Source organism: Cupressus sempervirens, chromosome 9 (assembly GCF_028749045.1).
Source record: "Cupressus sempervirens isolate cs-2001-9-10 chromosome 9, ASM2874904v1, whole genome shotgun sequence".
Lineage (NCBI taxonomy): Eukaryota > Viridiplantae > Streptophyta > Pinopsida > Cupressales > Cupressaceae > Cupressus > Cupressus sempervirens.
In genome coordinates, this window is record NC_143126.1 from 216,911,561 (window position 1) to 216,939,222 (window position 27,662).

Here is a 27,662-nt window from a genome sequence, read left to right on the forward strand (position 1 = left end):
TCAACACAGTATGAACAACACCAACTACTAAAAAGGAAAAAGAACTACTCTCTAGATGAGAAGATATTTTAACTAAAGAAGAAATTTTCTAGAAACAAAAATCAAGGGAAACATGGCTGGAAGAAGGTGATAGAAATATAATTTATTTTTACAATAGTACAATTCATAATAGGAACATTAATAAAATATCCAAAATTAAGAATAGAGAAGGAATATAAGTGGACAAACCCTCTCAAATAGCTGAAGTCTTTGTCAATTTCTATGAAGGCAATCTAAATCATTATGAAAGCTCAAATATAACAACACAAAATGATATACTAAAAACCATACCAAAGCTTATTATGAATGAAGACAATAAATTCCTAAACAAAGCTTTGCCCAAGGAAAAAATTAGAACAACTCTATTTAGTCTCAAACTTGACAAATTTCAAGGGCCAAATGGATTCCAAGCCTTTTTCTTTCAAAAATGTTGGGATATATTAGTAGATGATCTATGAAAAGTGATTGAAGCAACCAGAAATTTAGGATCTTTTTTGGCAAAAATTAATAACATCTTTCTCACTTTAATACCCAAGAAATCTAACTATGAACGACTGGATGATTTCTTTCCTATAGCTCTATGCAACACAGTCTACAAAATACTTACTAAAACTCTAGCAAACAAACTTAAGACTCTTCTTCTTGAATTCATCTTGGAAGAACAAATGGGATTCATCCCAAGTAGATCCATCTTAGATGGTATAATAATCATTCAAGAGATAATCTATTCAATTAACCTTTAAAAAGAAGCTAGAACGCTAATGAAGCTCGATGTCTAGAAAGCTTATGACAAGGTCAACTGAAGATTTTTATGTAAAAATTTTGAAGCCTTTGGTTTCTCACATCAATGGAACAATCTAATATTTAATTGTATATCCTCTCCTAAAATATCTCTTCTCACCAATGGGACTCCTAAATGATTTTTTAATATTTCAAGAGGAATATGTCAAGGGGACCCTATTTCACCATTCCTCTTTATAATTATTGTTGAAGCTTTTGGTAGAGCTTTCAAAAAGGAATATAGGGAAAGCAAAATAAAAGGCATATTTGTCACAGAAGGGACATACAATATAACTCATCAACAATTTGTAGATAATACCCTACTCCCAAGACAAAGTAATATAGAGGAAGCTTACAACTACAAAACAATAATAGATACTTATATGCAAGCATCAGGGCAAAGAATTAATATGGAAAAATCTGAATTTTTCTTTCTTGATACCTGTCCTTCCATGAAAGATAGTATTTATAATCTTATAGGCTACAAGAAAGGAGATTTCCCCTATAAATACCTTGGTATACAAATAGATTAACACACCAAAGATGGTAAAATCTGGGAACCTATATTAGAAATTATGGACAAGAAGATTGACAATTGGAAAGGAAAATGTCTAATGAAAGCAGGAAGAGCAAACAAAATAAAATTAGTTCTATCAGCCATCCCAACATATCAGATGTCGTGCTTGCCATTACCAAAAGGGGTGAAACAAAAAATAGATCATAAATTCATAAACCTTTTTTGGCAAGGAACTGGTGACAGAAAAAAGTTGGCACCTATAAAGTGGGAGAATATTTTTAGACCTAAGGAATGGGGAGGGCTAGTTATTAAGAATCTTAATTGGCAAAATATAGCCCTAGGAGCCAAATTAGTATGGAAGATGTATATAAAAAAGTGTAGTATATGGGCACAAATTCATTATCAAAAATATCCTGGCAGTTTGGAACCCTTAGTCCTCTTTGAACCATTAATCCTCCCAAGGGATCACAAATATGGAATTTTATGATGCAATGTAAGCCCCTAATCTATAAAAATTTAAGCTAGGATATAGGAGATGACAAAGAGGCCTTTTTTGGGAAGATTCTTGGGATGGACAACCTTCCTTGGCAACTAGCGATATTCCACCAAATATCAAGAACACACTTACCACTCCATGGGGAAATAAAGTGTCTAATGATAAATACTATGAACCAGTGGAATTAATCAATCTTAATATACAAGAAAAGACATTATATACTAAATATATAACCCAAAGATCAGTGAAACATCTGGAAAGGTAAGATAAACTAGTATAGGGAGCTTCTAAAATAAGAAACTATAGTGTTAAGAAAGGTTACGACCGCATAATTCATTCACAAAATTGGACCAAATTGCTATCCTGTTAGCTATTTGCTAGGATCCAATATTCCTTCCTAAGGAAGGCATCTTCCTATGGGCAACCCTTCAAAGGAAAATTTATAGATTTTCTAAAATAGGATTTGAAGGACCCTCCAGATGCCCTCTATGTAAAAAGAACTTAGAAACAAGAATCATCTACTATTCTAATGTAACTTCTTCAAAACTTGCTAGCAATAACTAACCCAAAAAATCAAATGGCAATTGGCATTCCCTAACAATTTATGGGAAGCATTACAATTCTAGCCAAAGATAGGAAGATGTAAAATATGTGATGGGCTTTAGAGGATATCCCCTGTTATCCTCTTATGGGAGATATGGAAAGAAAGAAATAGAAGGATTTTGAAAAATGAAGAAATGAATGTAAGTTTGCTCCAAAACAAGATTGAAGCAAGCATAATAGAAGTTTTAAATAATCACTTGGAAAATACAAGAAAAGAAGAAGAGGGATTTTTAGATTAGGATGTTGAAATGAGGAAGAATTGGAAAAATATCATAAACCCTCTATTAACATATGCTTAAGACAATAAGTTAAGTAGGAAACTGTGTAAATGGGCACCTCTCCTTGTGGGATGGGCAAAGCTCAACTTTGATGGGGCTTCAAGAGGAAACCCTAGCTAGGCATGCATTAGATGCACCATATATTCTATTTTAGGGTCTTGCATGGATTATAGAGCCAAATATATAGGGATTAACACTAACAATATAGTAGATATGGAAGCATTGACAAAAGGGTTAAAACTTGTATTCGAACTCAAAATCCCTAAACTCATTATAGAAGGAGATTCATAGATCATTCTAAATTATATTAGAAATCATTCAACACATAATTGGAAGATCAATTTAATATTAGAATATGTGCTACCTCTCATAGATAAATTCAAGGATGTCAAAATAGTACATATTTACAAAGAGGGAAATTGTGAAGCGGATAGACTAGCCAACCTAGGTGTAGAGGGAAAGGATATTAAAAAAAATTAAATATAGGAGCATGCAAGGTTGCCACTAATATCAGAAGTAGAAAGAAAATAATAAATTATTTCTTAGGAAAGGAAACGAGACGCTATATTATTATTACCCACAAATCCCCCACAGGTAATTCAAAATCTAGGAGAGATGCATTATGACATAGATTGTGCAAACACAGATATGAAAAGATTGCCCAAGCACTTAAACCATCAACCCATAATATGGTAAAGAATCCATCATAAGACACCTCATCTCCATAGTATGAGGTTGGGAATACAAATTCAGGGCATTAATTTCATATCTGCACCCCTAAGCACTTTAAAATGATGTAAATCTTGGGAAAGGAGATTTAAAAAGCCATAAAGAAATGCCCTAATGAAAGCTTTTCAGCTATTTAAGGAGAACAGGTGGAGTAAATTTCTACATAAGGATTAGTCTTTAGTAGAGGAATAGGAAGTTTTAAGTAGTAGGAGCATATTATATGCGATGGATATTCCCATCCGTATGAAGTCTGAGAAGAGGGAGATGTCATTTTGTGGTAAGGTTGGAGAAATGATGATTAGGAAGATGGTCAAGATGAACAATATGTTGATTCATAGGGACATTAAAGTCTTTGTTGAGAAATAATTCTTGATCATGGTATATAGGAATAAGGATAATACAAACATAGTTGTCATGTTTGTAGCCACAGTCCTCTATGTTGACAGGGAATTAGTGGTTATTAGGGATTTTTGTTAAGTGGCGTTTAAAGGGAATTTCATTAGGTAATTAGAGGTGGTCTTATAAAATATTGACAATAATATCTACATTCCAAAGAGGATCAATTATGGAGATAGACAACAAGGTGCCAAAGTATACCCAATTCTGAAGATTAGAGATCGTCAGAAATTCAAGAAAAGGAGAGAGGAGATTGTGAGAAACTGGATCTTTCTCCTAGCAGTTACCAATACTTGAATCTATGTGGACTGGAAAGGGGTTGAATGGTACTTACATATAAAAGGTTTCAACTAAGGAAGGAGTCTCTAGTTTTTGTCAAATTTTTGACTCGTGTTAACCTATTTTTGGCTTCGAAGGGCGATTTTTGTCTATTATATGCCTATTCATGTTCATATTATGATAGAATGGTGCAAGAGCACGTAGGATAGGTGGTTAGAAATTAAATAAGATTCTTGGAAATAATTAGGAATAATTAGGTCCTTGTGCATGTAAAGAAACAATGAAATGCATTATGTGCAACTTGGTGTCAACATGTTGCATTGGCAAAATGTTGTCAATTAGGTCCAAAAGTGCAAAAAGTTATCTTAGAAGACTATTTAAGTGTAGGAAGGTAGTTAAGCATGTAAATTGCCTAAAAATTTTCTAAATAAATTCCATGGTTTATTTGGAGTCATGATGTGTAGTCTCATAAAGTCTAAAGTGTAAAAATGCAAAAATTGTCAATTTTGCAAAAATTACACATTGACAATTTTGCAATTTTGAAATTTCTTGTCCAAGAATTTGCAAAAGAGGTTAGAAGGCACAAGGAGGTTAGCAAAAAGTAGGATTTGGTTTTTTTTTTGGAGATTGAGATGTTAAATCCCTCAAAGTCACCATTGTACAGGTTGAAAGATTTGATGAGCATGGATGCAAGCGAATTCATGCAAGTGCTGATAGTTTGACTACAATGGAATGGATTTGATTGCAATGTGATACATCCAGTATTTTGGTGTTGAGATTTAGTTTTTGTATATTTATTACCTTCTTTTTTCTTTGGTGTGAAGTTCTTATCAATCTATTTGTGTTTGTAATAAATGTTTTTGTAACCTGCCTACCAGCTGACCAATATTGGGGTAGACTTTACAAAATGGTGTCTACCAGCATTCCCCATGGTTTGAATTCTCTAAAACCTTGAGAAATTCTAGTAGACACATTGACCTTTGTATGATAGGAAGGATTGATTAGGAAGCACGAAGCCAATCCATTTCCTTGCAAGCCCTAAGTGAGACTGGGTTGTTGTCGGCTAGAAAATGAAACAAGGCAAATTTTCTTGCAATGATAAGTCACTTTTGATGGAATGGGTGTAATGGATGGATAAATCATAGAGTGAAGATCCTATGGTTGCAAGGAGAAGTGTTGAAAGTCATTAGAGTGGGAGAAAAGGCAGATTTACTGCTGACTGGTCTAAAATGTTGTAAAACCTTAACAAACCCTCAAAATTTGAGTTAGGGAATCTAGTATAACTTAGGAACTTAAGACCTATTAGGATTAAAGTCGGAAAAAAATAATGGTTACAATCAAATATAACCAATACCATAAAATAGTAGATTGCATAAAAGAGAACACAAGAACCAAGATTTAACATGGTTCACCCAATCCTTGGGCTACGTTCACCAACAAGTCTAATATTATTATTATCCAATGATTATAATTTGCAATGCCTTACAGCTCAATACCAATGCAAGAAGTTACAATATCACCATTACATTATGAAATCCCTAACCCTAGGCCTTTTTTATAAATGCTTTTGTCACTTACAAAATTAGGGCTATAATAAGTCATCCAATAGGGAAAATAACAATCGATACCTTTTATAATATAAGGGCATTTTTGGCTTCGGGGGTACTACCCCCAAAAAACCCCCCATGGGGGCGTTGCCCTTCGACCCTACCCAGCATTGTGATAGGGAGCGCACCCTCCTTAAGTTCTTGAAGAGCCTATAGGGGTGATGCCCCTTGACCCTATCTTGGGGGTGCTGCCCCCAAACCCCCATAGAACTAATATGGGGAGAAAACTGCGTTAAATAAACCTCCAACTCTAATTGGGCTCCACATCACAATAATCTCCCACTTGGAGACTGATCAGACTCCACAACAATAACCTCCCACTTAGAGACTGATCATAGCACTGCTGAACCTGTAGCTCCCACTAGAATATCAAACCACCCTAGACTCTACTATCAATTTATTATGTTCAGTCTAGAAGACCAACCAAAGCCAAAGAGGAGTTCAACTTCTCCTTTTTCACTACCTTTATAAATATATCTGCTAGATCATCATCTATACATATTTTCTCCAACTTTAACTGTCCATCATCCAAAATTGACCAAATGAAATGATAGCGCAACTATATGTGGTTTGCCTTTGAATGCAGAGCTAAACTCTTTGCAAGATGAATGGCACATTGGCTGTCTATAAACAAATAGTTATCCCTCTTTGGATGTCCAAACTCTTCCATGAAGAATTGAAACCATATCATATCCTTGGTTTCCTTTGTAGCAACAACATACTTTTCCTCTGTAGTGGATAAAGCATTAAACTTCTACAACCTAGAAACCCAGCTCACTTAAGCTTCACCAATAGTAAATACATAACCTATAGTACTGCACCTAGTATCAATACCCCCTAACAAATTTGAGTCAACATAGCCCTATAAATTAGTAGTAGAGTGCCCAAAATGTAAACACTTACTGGATGTTCCTCTTAAATATCTGAGAATTCATTTAACTACATTCCAATGCTCAATTCCTGGATGACTCATATACTTGCTAACAACTCCCTCTGCATGTGCAATATCTGGCCTAGTGCATACCATACCATACATCAAGTTCCTATAGCTGAAGTATAAGGTACCTTAGACATCTTATTCTCCTCTTCTTGTGTCTTTGGACACATCTCCTTAGTCAACTTCAAAAGACCAGGTAAAAGTGTGCTGACAACTTTAGCATTCTCCATACAGAAACATTGCAACACCTTTTTAATACCATTAGCCTAAGATAATGTTAATTTCTTGTTCTTCCTATCTTTGCAAATCTTCATACCAAGGATTTATTTTTCTACTCCCAAATCCTTCATAGAAAATGAACTTGCTAATTGGTGTTTCAACCCCTTAATATGATCCATGTTAGACCTAGCTAAAAGCATATAATCAACATATAAATATAAAATAGTGTAGCTGTCATCATCCAACCTCTTAAAATAAACACAATTATCTGAATGACACCTACTATATCCATGCTCATGCATAAAAATTGTCAAATTTTAGATACCATTGCCGAGGTGCTTGCTTCAAGCCATATAAACTTTTCTTCAATCTGCAAACTAAGTCCTCCTTACCTTTGACCTCAAATCCCTATGGTTGTTCCATAAAAATCTCTTCATCTAAATGACCATGAAGAAAGTATGTTTTAACATCAAGCTACTCCAAATGCAAATCTTCAGTAGCCACAATACTTAAAATAGTGCAAATAGAAGTCATTTTAACAATAGGAGAGAATATCTCATCAAAATTAATGCCTTTCTTCTATGCAAATCCTTTTACCACTAACTTGGCTTTAAATCATTTATTACCTCCATCCTCTTCTTTCAACCTATAAACCCATTTATTCTGTAAAGCCCTTTTACCTATAGGCAACTTGCATAAATCCCATGTCTTATTTCTCAGCAAAGACTCCATTTCTTCTTTCATTGTAGACTCCCACTGAATCTTGGTATCTACCTGCATAGCTTCATCATAACATTTAGGTTCACCAAAATTGATTACTAAAATTGAATACAAAGAAGGAGAAAATCTTTCTAGACATCTACTTAGCCTTTTTTATCGTCTAACATTCACTAGGGTGTGTGGTATTTGTTGTTACGATTGTTGCAAAACATGAGGAATTGTTGGAACATCATCTTTTGGAGTATTATCCAGCACTACATAATCATTTTCTTTCTTCTCATGTTGCTACAACAAATCTTTATACAACACTTTCTCATTGAATATGGCATCCTTACTTCTTACAATTTTATGATTTTCAAAATCCCAAAGCCTATAACCAAATTCATTAATGTCATATCCAAAAAATACACATTTCTTTGACTTAGCTTCTAGCTTGGTTCTATTTTTAGAATCTATATGAGCAAATGCTTCACAATTGAAGGTTCTAAGAAAAGAATAACTCACCTTCTTACCTATCCATGCTTCCTCTGGAATACCATAGCCCAAAGGAGTAGAAGGACCTCTATTAATCAAATATAAAATAGTATTAATAGCCTCTACCCACATGTTTTAGGGAAACCCTGCATGCAACCTCATGCTCCTTGCAGGCTTCATTATAGTCTTGTTCATGCGTTCAACCACTCCATTTTCCTAAGGAGTCCTTGGAACAGTTTTCTATCTATGAATATTATTAGCAGAGCAATAATCTTCAAATCCATGTCTGTAATACTCACCACCATTATTAGATCTGAGACATTTTATACTTTTATAGTTGGATCGTCAATAAATGTAACATAATAATGAGAGCCACCAAGGGGAGCTGGTCCCCATGCATCTATATGGACAAGCTCTAATTTCCCAATCTTCACAAAACTCACTCTCTTTTGTTTTCTATACACACAACATTCACAAAAATCTATATTAACACATTTCAAACTTGGTAAAACTTTCTTTGAATGAAGTACTTTAATACCTTTCTCACTCATGTGCCCAAGTCTATGGTGCTATAGTGTTGTATCAGAATCTACAACAATTTTTTGTTCTCCTTGCTCAACTGTAAAAAATATTCCTAAACATTTATCTTTCTTTGAAACAATCAAAGTAGAAGGAACACTATGACTTGTACAAAGATATAAGGTGCCTACTTTCACACATTTTTCTACTACAAGGGAACCTTTTGGAACTTTCCAATTTTTATCATTAAAATTAACTACACAACCCTCATCACCGAGTTGTCCTATTGAAATTAAACTCTTTCTCAGTCTTGGAACATGTCTTAACTCATGTAGTAGCCAATGATTCCCATTCTGCAACTTAATCTTAACTTTTCCCTTTCCAATAGTTTGATAGGGTTCATTATCCCCCAAATAAACAAGCCCAAAATCCCCTTGGACATAATCAATAAAATAACCTCTATAAGGTGTAGCATGAAATGAAGCACCAGAATCTAAAACCCATGAATCATCAACACTTTCTAAAGAAAGAAGCAAAACATCCTCTTCAGATTTATTACTTACCACATTTGCCTCCTTGTTCCCTTTTGGCTTATCTGCTTCATTGTTCTTTCAAGTCCAACAATCTTTCTTCTTATGCCCTGGTTTACCATAGTACCACCAATCTGTTGGTCCTCTAGATTGAGACCTCTTCCCCTTTGACTTGGAAATTATTCTACCTTTACTTTGTGCATTCAAAGAACTTCCTGATGTAGATCCACCTGAGTTTTTCCTACAAGTTTACTCACTCAGAATAACACCAATCACATCATCAAATTTTAGGGTATTAGATCCAAAAATAGAATTACTCATAGCCATTACCAAGCCATTCCAACTTTTAGGCAAAGAATACAAAATCAAGAGAGCCTTAATTTCTTCATCAAAATTAATACCCATAGAATATGACTAACTAGTAACAAAATTAAACTCATTTAAATAATTTTCAATAGATCTACCTTTTGTCATCTTCATATTAAATAAATGCTTAATGAGAAATACCTTGTTTGAAGCATAAGGCTTTTCATATAGTTTTGCCAAGGTTTGCATCAACTGTTCCATCATCTTTTCTTTTGTAATATTAAATGTCATTGATGGTGCCAAGCATAATCAAATGCTTCCTAGTGCCTTTCTATCTAAAATCTCCTAGTTCTCCTCTATCATAGTTCCATGTTTCTTGGATTTTCCTTCCAACGGCTTCCATAAATCCTTCTAATAAAGATAGTCTTCTATTTGCATCTTCCATAACTAAAATTTTTGCCCATTAAACTTCTCAACCTTTAGCTTACCCTTGTCTTCCATAGCTTGCACTCAATTGTAAGATTCCCACTCGACCGTGAGACCTTCGTACAAAGGATCGCAAAAAAAAATGACAATCTGGCTATAAAAAACAAAAGCATAACCAATACCAGAAAATAGTAGATCAGATAAAAGATAACACAAGACACCAAGATTTAACGTAGTTCACCCAATCCCTGGGCTATATCCACCAACAAGAAGTCCAATATTATTATTATCTAGTGATTACAATCCACAATCCCTTACAGCTCAATACTGCTGCAAGAAGCTACAATATCACCATTACATTATGAAATTACTAACCCTAAGCCTTTTTTGTACAAGATTTTTTCGCTTACAAAATTAGGGTCAAAATAAGTCATCCAATAGGAAAAATAGGAGCCAACACCTTTTACAATATAAGGGCATTTTTGGCTTCAAAGGCGTTGCCCACCAAAACCCCTGTGGGGGCATCACACCTTGACCCCACTCTATATTGTGATAGGGAGTGCATTTGGGGCACTGCCCCTTGACCCCATATTGGGGGTGTTGCTCCCAAACCCTTATAGAAATAATATGGGAAGAAAATTGTGCCAAATAAACCTTTGACTCTGATTAGGCATCACATCACAACAAGACCTTAGGAATCTTGAAGGTCATTGAAAAGGGTATTCTGAATGGGAGTTAGTTTGGAGCCTTGTTAAGGAAAGATTTGCATAAATCCAACATTAGTCCATTAGGAGGGCTAATTGAGGGCAAATACACCTAAAAGGAGTTTTTCCTTGCTTTGAAGAGATCGTATAGAAAGCTAATGAATGGAATGTGAAAGATGGATGGAAAGAAGTCCAAAACACCCTAAGGGGAGCCTCCAACCCTTACAAGGTAAGATAAGTCATTAGAGAGGCCTAGAAAGAAGTTGCAAGCCAAGTTACAAGCCTAAATGGGTAGGTTGGTCTAAGGGAAAGTTGTCTCTAAGTTAGGGTTAACCTTGTGCAAGTAGAGTATTTCAAGGAGTGGGAATCATATACCTATACTACCCTAGACTATTCCTATCATAGAATCAGGTATGGTTTTAGGATATTTGTCTCAATATATCAATATACAACTAAATTTCTATAAGTATTTAGGAAGAATAAGTTTTTTATGTCCTTTTCTGTTAAAGAAGAATGCTAGCAAGGGTTTCCTTTAGCTCAGGAAGATAGTTAATGTATCACAACATATCAGGGTAAAATCCTTAATTTGTGGTTCTAATTATTGTAAATAGCTTGATGATCAAAGACTACTCACTATGTTATGATCTGATCAAAATCTTATGCCTTTGAGCTTCTTGGAAAATTTAGAAATTGGCTTATATGATTCAGTTTTAATAGAATTAATAGACCTGGGATATTTAAAGTAATTCCAAGCTATTTAAAGCAAAGGAAATAGAGATAAAGCTAATAGGGCAAGATAATGACCCTCGCATCAAGGAAATTGACGTGCTTTGTTTAGGGGTATGTAAACAAAAAGAAAACTTGGAACAAAAAATAACAAAATCTCAACAGATTAAGAGAGAAATAAGTAAGCTAGAATGATAACTACATCAAAGGGATTCTGGATTGATAATGGAGGCTTGAAGAAAGAAACAGTTGAGCTATTAAAAACAAATAAAGAAAATATAAGTGAAATTGCTAAAAAAAATGTCGCCAAACCAAAATTGCTAATCGTGGAATGAGATCCTAAAATACTAAACATGCATCAGAGGGGTGACATTTATTAATCATTTAGACCTATAAGATCTTTTAAGGTGAGATAGAGATAAAATACAATGTATAGAATAAAATGAATTTTAGTATAATCCAGATCTAGAGAATTCACCGAGAATAGGAGTTTTAATTCTTTTTTATGAAGACTAACAACTAATATATTCAATTGAGTAATGTATTAGATAGGCTTCTACTATAGAAAGGCAGAGGACTACACTAACCAAGGAGGCAAGAAGAAAGAAGAAAGCCTTTAATTGGATGTAGTTTAAAGATGATATCAACTAAAATAACAATATGTATTTATATTATGAAAAATAAATTGGGGCATGCCCCTTTCAAGATGTAAACATTTGTATAGGACCATGGTCCTGGGCAAGACTGGAGGTTTTCTTTCTTCATTCTTTCCTTCCAATGCTTGTTTGAATGAAGATTTTGTATTTTAATTTTAAATTTACATAATATAAGGGGCTAGGCCTTTTTCTGAAAAAATATATATAATAGTTTAATTTAGACAATATATTAAATTTGAAAATAGAATTTTTGAGTTATGAATCAATTTTTTATTCCTACACTCATGAAAATCAACTTTTCAATTTAACTGTCTAATTAGAACATTGAAGTTTTCAAAAAAAATTATTGTATATAGTTATAATACATATTGCAATTTCTTATTGTAACTAAAAATATTTATCTAATTCTATTGGTGGAAGTGTCATGAGATTGTGTTGTAGCTTTTATCCATAACAAAAACAAGAGACTCAATGCGTCATAGTTCCTGTCGATAGTTTGGAATGAGTGAAAATAGGAATATAGAAATAAGAATGGAAAACAAAATGAGACAAGATATGGAGATACATTTAGAAAACATATATGTCTGTGTGAGAGAGAGAAATGATAGAATCAACTAGAGAGATTAATCTATAAATAGACATAAGAAGGAATTTACTATATGAATTAAATAAATAATGCTTTGAATAGAAAATTGGTTTTTTTTTTTTTTTTTAATTTGAACAAAAGTTTTGTATTTATTAATTTTGCAAATATAAAACTATAGAATATTTATGATTTTTTTAATTTTCGAGTCTTTTTATTACAAGATATATTTAAATAATATAATTTTTTTTAAATTAAAATATTTACACTAAATAGTAGGTAAGCATAGAGAGGCATGTAAAGTAACCTTGAAAGCCTTGGTATACATTTGCATATGGAGGAAAATGCTTGCACCCAAAACATATTAAAAAATTAAGCAAAACGTATTTTTAATTGACAGAGAGATTATTATTGTTGCATGATACAAACCATGCAAGCTTAACAATTTGACAGTTGTTAGCACACGCATTGAAAGAATGAGAGGAAGTGCTAATATACAATAAATGGTGCTTTTCTTTTGGTTGAGCTAAGAGAACATCTTAAATAATAGCACATCTGGGAGGGCAGGGAAAATGTCTGTCATAAGAGTCTCTGAGACCATATGTCATTGAAGCATTTAATCAAATAGTTCATGCGCCTTGCATATACCTTGATATTTTATGACCATTGCTCCTATTTATAGAAAGTTTTTCAAATTCCAGTCTTGATAACATTTATTGCAAGGCTTTTTTATTTCAACTTTTATGAGTTCAGGGATCTTGCACAATTCTAGGGGATCAAGTTTTTTTTTTCCCTAATATTTTAATGTTTAGATTGCAGGGTGAAGTATCTATCTGTTTCAATAGTGATAATCCAAAATTTAACAAATTTAACTGGTAAAACAAAGGCAAACAATTTAAAACCATTTTGCGTATGCTGTGGAAGAAAAAAATTCCACCTGTTGGAACAAAAAATAATTTAAAAGAGGGATTGTACATTATGACGCCTGCTTCCAACAATGGTAGCATCTCTTGATCAGAAGAAGACTATGTATTGAAAGACGTTGTAAGCCACTTAATACAAGAGGTGTTGTCCTTCTCCTGGAAAACACACCAACACTGTGAACTACAAAGATGAAAAGGTTCTTCAATAGATTGCTACTACAAATTGTCTAAAAGATTTGCCATAGGATCCTCAGCAACACTAAAAATGTGTTCTTCAATATTAGGAAACTTGTACTTAGCAGTAGACCAGGTCTTGCACTACTCCAGAGGGGCAAGGCTAGGGGTCTTGGAGCTAGTAAGGTTGAACGATGGCTTTCATTAGAATCAGGCATCTTTTGGTCGAGCCTCAGCACATGGAACCCTTTGATTGACACAAGCATTCTCTTTGTTCATGTTCATTTTGTGCTTCAACAACTGGCGATTGCCTACACAGGGAAATTTGTTGGTGCCTACAAATGCAGAGGTAGAACAAAGATGCTAAAAACTTCATCTCTTCTTAGTTGTGCTTGATAAGATTAAAAATGGTAGTGAATATTGGGGGCACTTGATAGAAGATATAAGATTAAGTTGGATTGTTATGAATAGGAAAACAGGGAAAGCTGGTAATTTTTCAGAAATATCGATATTATATTTTCAAAAATTCTGCTTATTAATTCTCATAGACATGGTTCACAATACCAAACAATTTTTGCCAAATCTTGAGGCAAGCACTCGCTATGGTTTCTGTTAGTTTTTTCTGGTAATATGTGAGTGACTAGATCATTTTTTGTTTTGTTTTATTGCATTCTAAAGCAATTATGTTATTTTCTATGAAATGGAGGAATTGGCTATATACAGTTTTCTTAATGGTTGTTTATGTACTTTTTGTTTGTTCTACTTGTCATTAAGGTTATTTTCCTGTAGCTTCTCCTGGATAGTAAAAATTGGTTGTGTTGGAACAAATAAGATATAAGGAATTGGCTATGCTGGAATAGGTAAGATGGCATAAGGTTACCTATTTTTCTAGTGAACATGTCTGGTGTAGATGGTTACGAATAGCTGCATGATTATTCACCCGACCACTGCACTGTAGATGGACATGTCTCAGTTTCTTCGAAATCAAAAAATAAAGTAGGTTAGCAGCTAATCTCAGCCACGAAAAATGTTCTACTTACCTTATTCAAGAGTATCACAAATTTTGCAGTCTAAATAGGGAAAAGACAATTGCTTATTATTGCAACCAAACAAAAAAAGTGTATTTGAGATAAAAAGCAAAGAAAAAATATTTGAATTATTCCTGCTTTCTTGGCATCTCTCAAGCAATGGAGAAAATAAAGACGATGTGATTTAAGAGTACTGTTCTCAACTAATTGGTATACAAAGCTCTGCATTAAAGTCATTCAACTTGTCTAAAGGTACAAAGTCTCCTCCTTAAATTGCAACTTCTTTTCTCATATTAAGCAAGTGGATAAGGCAAAGATGAACGTAAATTCTGGAAGATTAGAAATAAATTAGAATAGGAAGTTTTGAAATATGGAGATAATATAAAAAGATGAAATTGTATAGTATAAATATAATTCAAACTAATTTCAACATTCGTATGCAAAAATGGAATGACAGAGAATAAATTTTACCTTACCTAAAACATTCTGATTTAGCCTACTTGAGCTCTAGAATCTAAAAGATAATCTTCAAAAGCATTAAGAATTTCTTTTTGTTTCATAGGCAATAGATTGAAGCGCAACTATCGAAAGATTTATGCAACAGCTGAAGACATCTAAAATGAGGAAAAAAAATTTGGGGGTTTGTAAACTGTTTGGATAAGTGAGGATGGTCTAAAAGAGAAAACAACTTGCAACTTATCTCTAAAATTAAAACTTTGAGTAAAACCTTCAGAAAACTGAACACTGGATACCTGTGTGAAAAGGAGAATTCCAAAAAAGAAATGTGGCGGTGGATAGAAAATTAATTAATAAAAAAATTGTGAATGATCCAGATAAATTGAAGAACAAGTCTCAATGGCGGTGGATGGAAACTGAAAAAATTGAGAATGATCCAGATAAAGAATAGGATAGGTTTCAGTCTCCAAGAAATGGAAAATTAATTGTAAAAGGATAAGTCTATTCAATTTTCATTAATGCACATTTAATGCTTAAAGCACATGTATCTGAATTTCCTTCTAATTTTTGTTTCTAAAATTGATTTTTCACCTTGCCTTTTTAGCTCAGAGCCAATAGGAACTCAAATAAATTATATTATTCTAATTTTGAAAATATATAAAAATAACAAACTTATGAAATAGACTTTAGACATGAATTAATTCTACAATTCTAATGGTTGAAGTAATTGAATTTTATGCACCTAACGGATGCATAAGTATCTGGCCTTCGGCAGGAACTAAAAATTGTTTTCTAAACTCTATATCTTCCTATTTATTATGAACTTTGGGACAAATATTTATTTTAAACTTTGGCATTATCCATTTTTGTGGGCCTATGTGGATGACACAATTGTCTAATTACTTTTCACATTTTTTTTTGTCCTTATCTTCTTTTCATCTTTGGGATATTTGTCCTTCTCTACTTTTTAATTTTTTATATGCTTGAAAAGATTTTTTAGGTGATTTAAAGAAATGACTTCTATAATTTATTTTTATCTTGAAATAAAACTATTATTTTACTTTACAATATGTGAACTTAGTATAATTTAGATGCTTACTATATATATAAAGTTGGCATGGGACACACGTATATATAGGTGAGAGTGGAACTTAAGATCTCCTATATAGAGGTCACCCCAATTCACCACTGGACCATGGATGGGCTCTCCAAGTAACTTTTATATTGTCATTTTTTACTCTTTAATATATTATTTTATCAAATAATACATTTTTAACAAATAAAATTTAAAATGTGATTAATCTTTGAATTTTTTTTAAAATATGAATGTTATTAACTTGAAATTTAATTATTTTTTTTAGAATATTTATTAATTTTGAAAAAATCACTAAAATCATTTTTTACTTAAAAATATAAGAAATTAATTATTTTAATATCAAAAGATCAAAAAATGAATTACATTGTCAACAAAAATTATAATTATTTATAATTTATTTTCAACCTATTTTGACATAACTTATTTTACATAAAAATGAATCATTTATACACAAACATAAGTGGAAGCAAGGAATTTAAGTAATCTTGACACCTTATTCTAAGTTGTGTACCACTTTGGAAGTTTTATAAGGTACTTTTGTCTCATTTATTTTTTATCATTAAAGTCAGCAAGAGGGTGTTGGCCCGTGGAACAAACACTAGCATATTAATAGCACTAGCACATTATCAACACAAACAACAACCCATAGTTTGCCTCTATCAAAAACAAAAACTAAATAGTTCATAGTTAAAGCATTAGAAGTAGAGTCTTCCAGCATAATAATAAAAATATAGTATCTATACCACACAGGGCGAGTAATAAAAGGTCTAAAGCCATCATGGTTTTTCATCAAAATATAGTAAAACACCATAAGACAAGCAAATCTAATTGCCTCCCAACCATTAAGCAAGCAGTTTGGAAGTTCATTCTTCTTTAAGGAATTGGAACATGTCCTTATAGTCTTCGACTTTGACCTAGACAGCTTTTCATGCAAAACATAGAACGTCACAAAACAAGCATTCATGACTTTGATTGTGAACTTGTTGGAGTCCTCAATCCTCTTGTTGAAGCTACTAACTTCCCTTCTCAGCTCCTACAACACCACTTCCTGCTTCTCCAACTTCTCTTTCATCTTTCCCAACAGCCCACCTAGCGTCTAACCAAGAGTGTCCTTGGCAGTCTCCATGAAAGAAACCTACATGTGGGGTTGGAGGCAGAGTTGGGGATAGGATTTTTTATATGGGTATCAAAGGGGGAGGAAAAAATGGTTTTCTTGACATCAAAGGGGGAAGGAGCCAAGGGACTTGCTCAAGGAATGAGTAGACAATTCCTCACTAGATTTAGCCATTGAATTGTCAGAGTCCGACCCCTTAGCAATTTTTAGAGCTTACTTGCATTTATGTTTAGAAATCATATTATACCTACACCCCCCAAGGTTTCAATATTATCACTCGACTTCACAATATACACCTCTTTCTTTATTTTATTAGGGGAGTTGGTAAGCTCACTAGTTTTTATTAATTTTTTAAGGGTCATTGCAAATGTAATAGGCACTATCATAATGTCTAGTATGTGTTTTCCAAATGGAAACAACCTCTTATATATAATGAGAATAAGCAATGAAGAGACATTGTCCCTTCATGGGACATGTCTATTCATTAGTTAGATAATTAATATAATATAAACTTTAATCGTAGTTTTATATATATATATATATATATATATATATATATATATATATATATATATATATATATATATATATATATATATATATATATATATATATATATATATATATATAGATATATTTCTCTCATATAAACTTATATCTCATAAATAATTATATATCAATTTATGTGACAAAAGCTACCAAACATCAACACTCTCTTTTAGCTAGGGAGGATAAACACAAGACATATATTACACCATTGGTAATATTAGGCATGACAAATTTTAACGATATCTTTGATCAGAAGATATCCACTATTTTGACAACACATTTGATATCATGAGTATTGGCCTTCAGAATATATGATATTCATGAATACTCTGAGTAATGGTCTCAAGAATATCAACACTTGATACTCACCATGTACTCAATAAGGTAATGGTCTGCAAAACATCAACATATGATATTCGCCATTTTTATATCACAATTAAGTATTGGTCTCCAGAATATCAACTTATGATATTCGCTAGATATTCTTTGAGTAATGGTCTCCAAGATGAGATGCATAATATTCACCAAGTGCTATGAGTATTGGCCTTCAGAACATCAATTCGTATGATATTCACCACATACTTTGTGTAATGGCCTCTAGAATATCAATTAGCATATCATTCACCATATACTCAAAAAATGTTTATAAGGTATGTGCACACAGATTCTCATACTTCTTACCACTTAAACATGCACCATGCAAAGTATAATCTATCATGATTTGCATTGACATTGTAAGATATCCATCATAATAGAAAATTAAGTTATTGTAAGATCCTCACCTTTCAATAACTTTTGTAAATACAAGTGATGATCATTTGGAAGTCATCACTTCCTTATGATGTTCATAGGAGGTAGGCTCATTAAAGTCACATAGTCACAAGGTATATTCATGAATCACAACCCTCTTGACTACTACAATATATTGATTACTGGAGAATTCATCTCAATATGGTTTACTCCCTTTGAATCAATACTATCAAGATCGCTAAAGGTTGACTGAATCATCTCCTCTATCTACTCTCTTTCTTTCAAGGTTTTCTTTAAGAAATGTCAAGCTCCCTCTAAATCATAATCTCCCTCTTTTCCCTACATGAACATTCTTAGATATGATTAAGGCAAATATCTGTTATAAATAAATATAAGATATAGATAATTATAAAATGTCATCCTTTGAGAATGATCCCCATTATTCCAAAATGATTTATCATTTTTATAATTATAAATCTCCATTATAATATATTCATAAGGAAATAAACACTACATTCACACATACTTACCTTGCCTCAATGGTGACATGGCTATAATGTCATTAGAAACATATATCAATTGGAATTATGGTTTGTATAGGTGATTGAATAATCACATCAATTCACAATGTAGAGCCCTCATACTTTCTAGACATTGATGAGCCATGAATAACTTAATGTTCAACTTGTGTGTAGGTATTAAAATCCTATATTCTTTCAAAATGGTTGTTTAACTTAGGTGGTGAATGTAGTTCAAATTCACCTTTAAAATTTCTCCTTATATTATATTTCTATGTGGATGTGATGAAAAGTGCTTGGTTAATTGAATGTTTCCACCATAGATCATCCTTATTCACTATCGAATGAAGGTGTACTCTTTTTCATTCCATTTATATGAGGTTTCTTCTATTTCAAAAGGATTATATAAATCTCAACTATCCTCTCCAATTTGGTGACGTGGGCATCCACTAAGTCTTAATCATTAGATTAGCCCCAAGTCTCCTTTCCTAAACTATGACTTAATTCCATTGCATAGTGAATTATTTCCAATGCATCTCACCCAACTAAAAGCTTCCTAACATACCAAACTATCATACCAAAGAAACTACTATAATTAAACCTATTAGATTTATCTAAGAAACCAAACTGTCATACCAACATATAATTATTTAAGATGATAGATCAATTTTTCTTCATGGTCTATTCTCGTGTCCTTTTCATTTTCCTTGATTATATTACACTCTCACTTGTCTCCAAAACATGAATAGTTGAATGCAATACATGACAAGTGCATATACGATAGGAATCCCATGAAGGATCTTGTTAACATTACCCTTTGAATTATGTTTCACTAACTCCTTTTGGATCCTCTTTCATCGTTACAAACATCTCCATGTTAATACTATTTAATTGTCTCTTCCATTGTCTTTTACAACACATTTCAAAATATGATTCAATCTAATCGTTTGTAGCTACCCTTTATGCAAAATAATCTCTACATCTTGCAGTGAGTAACCCATATGAGAGTATCTCCTACAACTAGGAGCACTAACATCTGCTCATCACAACCCTGATCCAATCATCACGCAATGCCGAATTATATTTTTTGAACCAAACTTTGGCACCAATATGGGGTTTAGGACACCACTATCTACTAGTATAGAAAAATATTATTATCCTAATTTACCCACACTAACCACCACTCTCTTTGTTCACCAAAGTCCCCTACAAATTCCTTGTCTTTAGTCAATATAGAGAAGTGACTTCATGTCATCTACAGACATAAGAAATTAACCATAGAGGTAGATTTTCTAACTCAACTATGTTCCTAGTCGAGAGTGTTGGAGTTAATTTAACAATGACACAAAACACTTCAAAACTCACACTAGTGTCCCTCAATCCATCCAATCTTTGCAAACATCTTGTAAAGAATATATATGCACTTATCTTATGAAATATCCTTGAGATTGAGTGGCTTTAATACCATGTCGATTTTCTCAGGGTTGTTGCAAATGTAATAGAAATTACCATAATGTTTGGTATGTGTCTTCCAAATGATAGTGACCTCTTATATGTAATGAGAATAAGTGATGAAGAGACATGTCCCTTCATGGGACATGTCTATTCATTAATTAGATAACTAATGTAATATAAAATTTAATCATATATATATTTCTCTCATATAAACTTATATCTCATAAATAATTATATATAGATTTATTTGACAAAAGCTACTAAACATTAAAAAAAAATTAACTAGGGTCAAACAGGGAGGACGACTCAGCTTTAGTCTTTTTCTTTCCAAAATATTGATTACTTAGATAAGAAAGAAACAAATTTGTATATCACAATCTACTACTCAAGTTGAATATGTTGTTGATGCAATCACTTGTTCAAATATTGTATGGATCAAGCAACTATTGGAAGGCATGCAAGAAGAGATAACCAAGTCTGTTAATATTTATTGTGATAACACTAGTGTAATAAATATATAAAAGAATATGATGATGCATGCAAAAACAAATCATATATCAACCAAGTATCATTACTTGAGGGAGCAAGTACAAGAGAAACAAGTAAGGCTTAAATATGTTAAAACTAAAGAACAAGTTATGAACATATTTACTAAGCCATTGCTTAAGGATACTTTTGAGTATCTAAGAGTTAAATAAGGGGTCCTACCCCTATCCAAAATTTACTAGGTGAAGATGCATGATGCATCAATTCATGGATGAACAAAAATATCTTTGTGGATTTTATGCAAGATTGCACACTTCAAGAACATTTCTGAAGTTGTCAAGATGATTGTGATGAAATTGATTTACAGTATACATGCAAGGTACAAGGATAACTACAAGATTTTGTAAGTTTCATATTGGAACTTATAATGATCTTTGGCATTTTTATCAAAAGGGAAGTAAATGACTAAGTTGACAAAGGGGGAGATGAGATCTAGCAAAGGGAGAGAATGCAAATGAAGAGAATCAGTCATTGCTATGCATAGGGGAAGATGTGTTGAAGATAATTGTTGTTGCTAAAGGAACAAACCAAGTTACATAGAACCTAAGCCTATGCACATGACAACTTGTAGTATTTTTGAATTTTACTAAATTTTTAAGAATAGTCTTTTGTTCATTGATACTTTTCTTTTTCTAAACATCTATTAAAACTTCGTGACATGGTTCATGGCAATATTATTCATTTCTATTTTCTATGAAATTGGGTTTTCCCTGAATAGAGAGTAATTTTGAAAAAAATAGAGAACTTTACAGAGAACCTAAGCCTAAAAACCTAATTCCATATAAGGAACTTCGATTTTGGATATAGTTGACTTTTATGGAAAAAAGCTTATGCCTTCAAGCCTTGTATGAACCTACACACATTTCGATGCAAATCCTTTTTTTAAGGAAAAAAACACTTTAAAGAAAGTTATGGAAAATGCTCATCCCATACTCAGCCAATGCACTACTACACACTCAGATAGCATGTCAATGTCGCACCACTAGAGAACCACCTGCCCCTATGTTGTCAAGTACCCTGCTTGCACGTTGTTCCCTGGCCACCAACCTTCCACTGTCATTAGTGACCTCTACCCTACCCTTTTTTCCTATTGTGTGGTCCTATAGAGGCATACAAGGCTATTTTTGGGGGCCTTACAAGGTTTTTTGGAGGTTTTTTTTTCCTAATAGGGGTATTCTAACTGGTTTTACAATATCTTGAGCAAATGGAGGCATTTTTTAGGGAAAAAAAATATCACCACAAAGTTGAATTTGAGCCCAACATTCTCATGGGATTTTTACTAGGTTTTTTCTCCATCTCCATACCTATCATTTTATTGAAGCTAGATGATCTTTTTTGCATTCTAGGGGCCATAACTTGCACATTTTAGCTCCATTTTTTTATTTGAAAAAAGGTGCCTGAAAGATATTCTTGATCACTTTCCATATTTTATGTTATTGTTTGTTAGATTAAAAAGGTACACATAATACTCATATGAATTGTTTTTACTATTTCCTTGTATACAATTTCTATCTAGCATCTCGGGTTCGATTGTTTGCATTCTGGAGGTGTTTTCCTTTCTTGTTTATGTTGTTTACACTAGTAAAACAAAAAAATATCAAAACAAACACCTTTTGGAAAATATTCAAGACCTCTTCTTCTTGTGTCCTAAACCCACATAAATATCATACTTGGACAACCACCATGACATGACTTACCCATTCAAAGGGTTTGTGGTCTTATTTAGATGAAGTGTAGCTAGTTTTATAGAGGCCCTTTGAGATCATGCAATATAGTAATATGATGGATGAGGCCATAGGTTTGATTTGTTTCTATGTTTCAAAAAACTTGCAAAAGTGTGCTTTATGTTCCTTACACAAAATTTCAAAGTTATAGAACCAACTCTAATCCAACACTCCTTAACCCTTACTATATTATGTTCACAGACCTAATAGGCCTAATTAGGCTTAGATTACAAAGAGAGTACCAAGGAATGGGTGCATAGAATCAATCCAAAGTTTTAAATAGATTATTCCACTTAATGCTTAGGTAGGGATTCACATTTATAATCTTTTTCAGCCATTCAAATGAATGCAAGAATGTTGCACCCTTTAAGAACAATTTCTCAATGAGGTTACAATTTAAAACCATTAATGAGTCATCTATAACTTTCACAAATGAAATAATTGAACCAATTCCCTTTTTCATATTCAAGAACAATAAATTAACAATATTTTTACCAAGTTCTAGCCAAATACAAGGAAATAAAAGTTATTGCAATTTCCTCAAAACTGTTCATATTATGACAAAATTTGACTAGTCTTCACCAAAATGACCATAGCTTCATCCCAACATAATGGCATGTTGAAAATAATTATTCAATTGTATGTTGTCTTTGATATTACACAAAATGTCAAGCCTTTATCGAGTAGTCGGTGATAGCTGAGCTCACTTTGGTGTCGAAGGCAGTTCCTTATATATGTCGAGCATTCAGTTATAACCAAGTTCAGAGATAGTATTAATTGATCTCATTTGGTTAATGAATCCAAATTTGTATTAATTGAGCTTAGTCAAAAAAGGAAGGAAAGTCAGTATTGACCGAGTTGGTTCGATTAACACTAGCACCTCTATGTTGACCAAGTACTCAATTCTATGTTAGCTAACTGTCAACATATTAAGTTTGATAAAATTATTGGTTAATACAAACCAACTTAAGGGATGATAATTGTTTGATTAAAAGAGTATTCAAGATGACTTGACAAGGTGAATCATAGATATGAAAGGTCAAGCTAAGGATTGAAGTGTGGAGATGTGAAATTGATACAAGAACATCTTTAGCAGCTTGATTTTCTCTTCATGTACCATATAATATTTTCTCATAGATAAGTAAAATGTAATTTTCATAAATATCTTTTAAAATAATCAAAGAATGCACTATATTACATTCTCTTAAATATTCTCCCTTGCACATGTTATCATAGGTCCACATGGAACATGATAGAGTCACAAAAACAAAACTAGGCAACAATAGAAAACATTAAAAATAGTCACCAAAAAACATAAGGGGAAAACCCAAATGGGGAAATAATAAATTCCAATTGTAAATCTCAAGATGGTGCACATTTAAATAATTACTCCATGTGACAACTATCACAAAGAGATAGATAGAGAATTATTTGTGACTATTCCAAGTAAGGAAAATACCATAATAATGCTAGCCCAAACAACTTGTGGAAGATCCACCAAGAAAATAAAATAAAGAACCAACCATGAATTACATTCATAGAACACTATGACCCAAATTAATCACATCAAAGGGAGTAATAGCTCCAAGGTATTGAGATATCATGCTAGCCAAGTTGGAGAATATGTGTATGCACATCACATAGTGAACCATCGATACTCTCAATCATATGTTATAATTATAATATTTATATATGCAACAATATTATTTCCTAATCTCATTTTCTTTATTGATTTCCTTGTAGTGTAGTAATGTCCATTATACAATATCTTTAAAAAATAAGGTCAAAAGTACCAACTCTAAACATATGTTGAAAGCACTACTTGAGTTCTCTATGTAAGGAATAAAACATGAATAAGGATGATTATACCACAAGGATAATCACTCTAGGGTTGGAGCATGAGTCTCAATATCTTAGAAAGGGTTCTCAACATTCTCATAAAAGAGGGTTTACAAAATAATGGCTTAAGGAATTGATTGTCCAACAACCACAAAGGTTCTTCCCAAAATGGGGTATATACAACTCACATTATGAGTCATCAAACTACTAATAACAATATGACAATAGGTAACTCAAAAGAGCTTAATAGAAATCCCAAAAAATACTTCACAACCACATATTCTTCCAAAAAAATTAAGAACCAAAAAGTTTTGGGACATAAGTCATTGAACCAAATGATCTATTGCATTAATTAATCATACTCAACATTATCAAAGAAATGACTATTTTCAACAATCACCATAAGATAAAAGCATTTCTCTACCAAAAGAATACATAACAATGAAATAAATAAAATTCCACATATAGTCAACATAAATTATTTCATTTACTATCCCATTAAGAAATAAATATAATAATGTGTGGCATTATACTCCAAAAAGGAGAAAAATAATAGGCACTCAAGACCAAACATGGAAACCAATCATTGATTCCAAATAATATGGCCACACACACAAACAATCCACATATGGTGTTATCAATGCTTGAAGTAGCTCAAGGTCAACATATACACATCAAATATAATACAATAACAAAAGGAAAAATAACCATAGTTGTGAAAGCATCCATACACATGGAACGCATATAAGTCTTTAAACACTCATATCTAAGCTAGAGTAACACACCAACTATATGGTCCCAAATGCTCTAAAGAGATTCTCATATACGGGTATCATCCATCCTTATAAGGTGCAAAAATAAAGGAACTATACTTCCTTCACCATATGTTACTCAAGTCAATTCCTTAAGAATACTTAGGAATGGAACACATAGGAACCCAAGCAACAAGAAGATAATGTCCTAGAACTCTAAAAACATGCACACATTCATATGTCCACAACATCCACTATGCAGGCAACAAATACATAGAGATCCTAACATATGAACATGGAATTCAATACTAAATGTAATGCCTCACCCATAATTCATTGAAATACAAGGATAAGTATGATCTAAATTATTTTTTTCTTAATCATAAGTTATCTTGCAACAAGATGGAGTAACCAAGTGCATTAAATAACATCTAAGCAAGATAATAAAATAAGGAACATGACATAACTCACATGTTTTCCTATATAAGTAGAAGTATTTCTAACACTTCCAAAGATTTCCAAGTGCTCAATCATACCCTCAAAACAAAGAACACACACTCTCAAGGATACTCAAAGGAGATTTGGAAAACATTCATGGACTTTGGGAGGGAGATATTGATCTATCTAATGCAAGAAAGATGTTCTTTTTGAGCCAAAAATAAATATTCCTTGCATGGTCAAACATACATGTCCATTACCAACTAATCATAAATAATCAAAAAACTAAGTTGTAACTCTTAAATACTCCCACAAAAGACAAGGGGATCATGGTTACAATTACTCATCCACTCGACACTATGCTAAATGGAAAATGTTGAATCCTAAAATTTGGCTAAATCTAAAATTTCTTGAAAACCTTCAGAATCTAGAATTTTTATCTTAACTCCTAGAAAGATGAAACCACTCTCAACATCCTGAAAGTATGTACACACACACAAACACGTGTGTGTATGTATGTATGTATATATATATATATATATATATATATATATATATATATATATATGTATATATATATATATATATATATATATATATATATATATATATATATATATATATATATATATATATATATATATATATATATATATATATATATATATATACATATATACATATATACATATATACATATATACATATACATCTATATATATACATATATACATATATATGTATATATGTATATAAATATATGTATGTATATATATATGTATGTATATATATACATACATATATATACATACATATATTTATATACATATATACATATATATGTATATGTATATATATATGTATGTATGTATGTATGTATGTATGTATGTATGTATGCATGCATGCATACATACATACATACATACATACATACATACATACATACATATATATATATATATATATATATATATACATATACCTACATATATATATATATATATACATATATATAAATATATATAAATATATATATATACACACACATATATATATATATACATATAATAAGAAAGAAAGAGTATTATATCTTATACTTAAATAATATATATTATATGGTCCTATTGTTGAATTAGGTTTATTAAGGCTTGAAAGGTATCCTTGAGCACCCTATGAACCAACTGAAAAGATCAAACACATCTTCCACCATCTAAACATGTATCACAACCAATAGAAGATGGGTACAAAAAATTGAGGCAGAGATGACAATTTATCTTTGCAAATGCAAAATTACACAAACATTAACATAAAAAACTTAATAAGTCCAAAAATGACATAATCTAGTGAGGTTGCAAATGAATGACCTCAAGCATAGAACAATATTCTTAGATGTCAAAATATGGATGATAATTCTCTAAACAATGTATAGAGTCTCAGACCAGAGAGGTTGCACATGCCAAACTATAGGTGAAGATGGAATTTTGTCAATCTTGAATGAAAATGCATAAGAAAAAGACCAAAATTAGGATGAAGCCAATGTACAATTAAAATGCAATTAACTAAACACTAGAAAGTACAAGATACAAGCATACCAATGTGATAGTCACTCAATTGCATCAAAATATAAATATATAGCATTAATTTACAAAGGTATATCAACATCAATAATTTCAAAATCAAATATACATGTATACCATCAAATATATTTCCAATGAAAAGGGTGAGCATACAAGCTCCAAATCTTATAGTTGGAGGAAGTCCATCCTTTTTCATTAG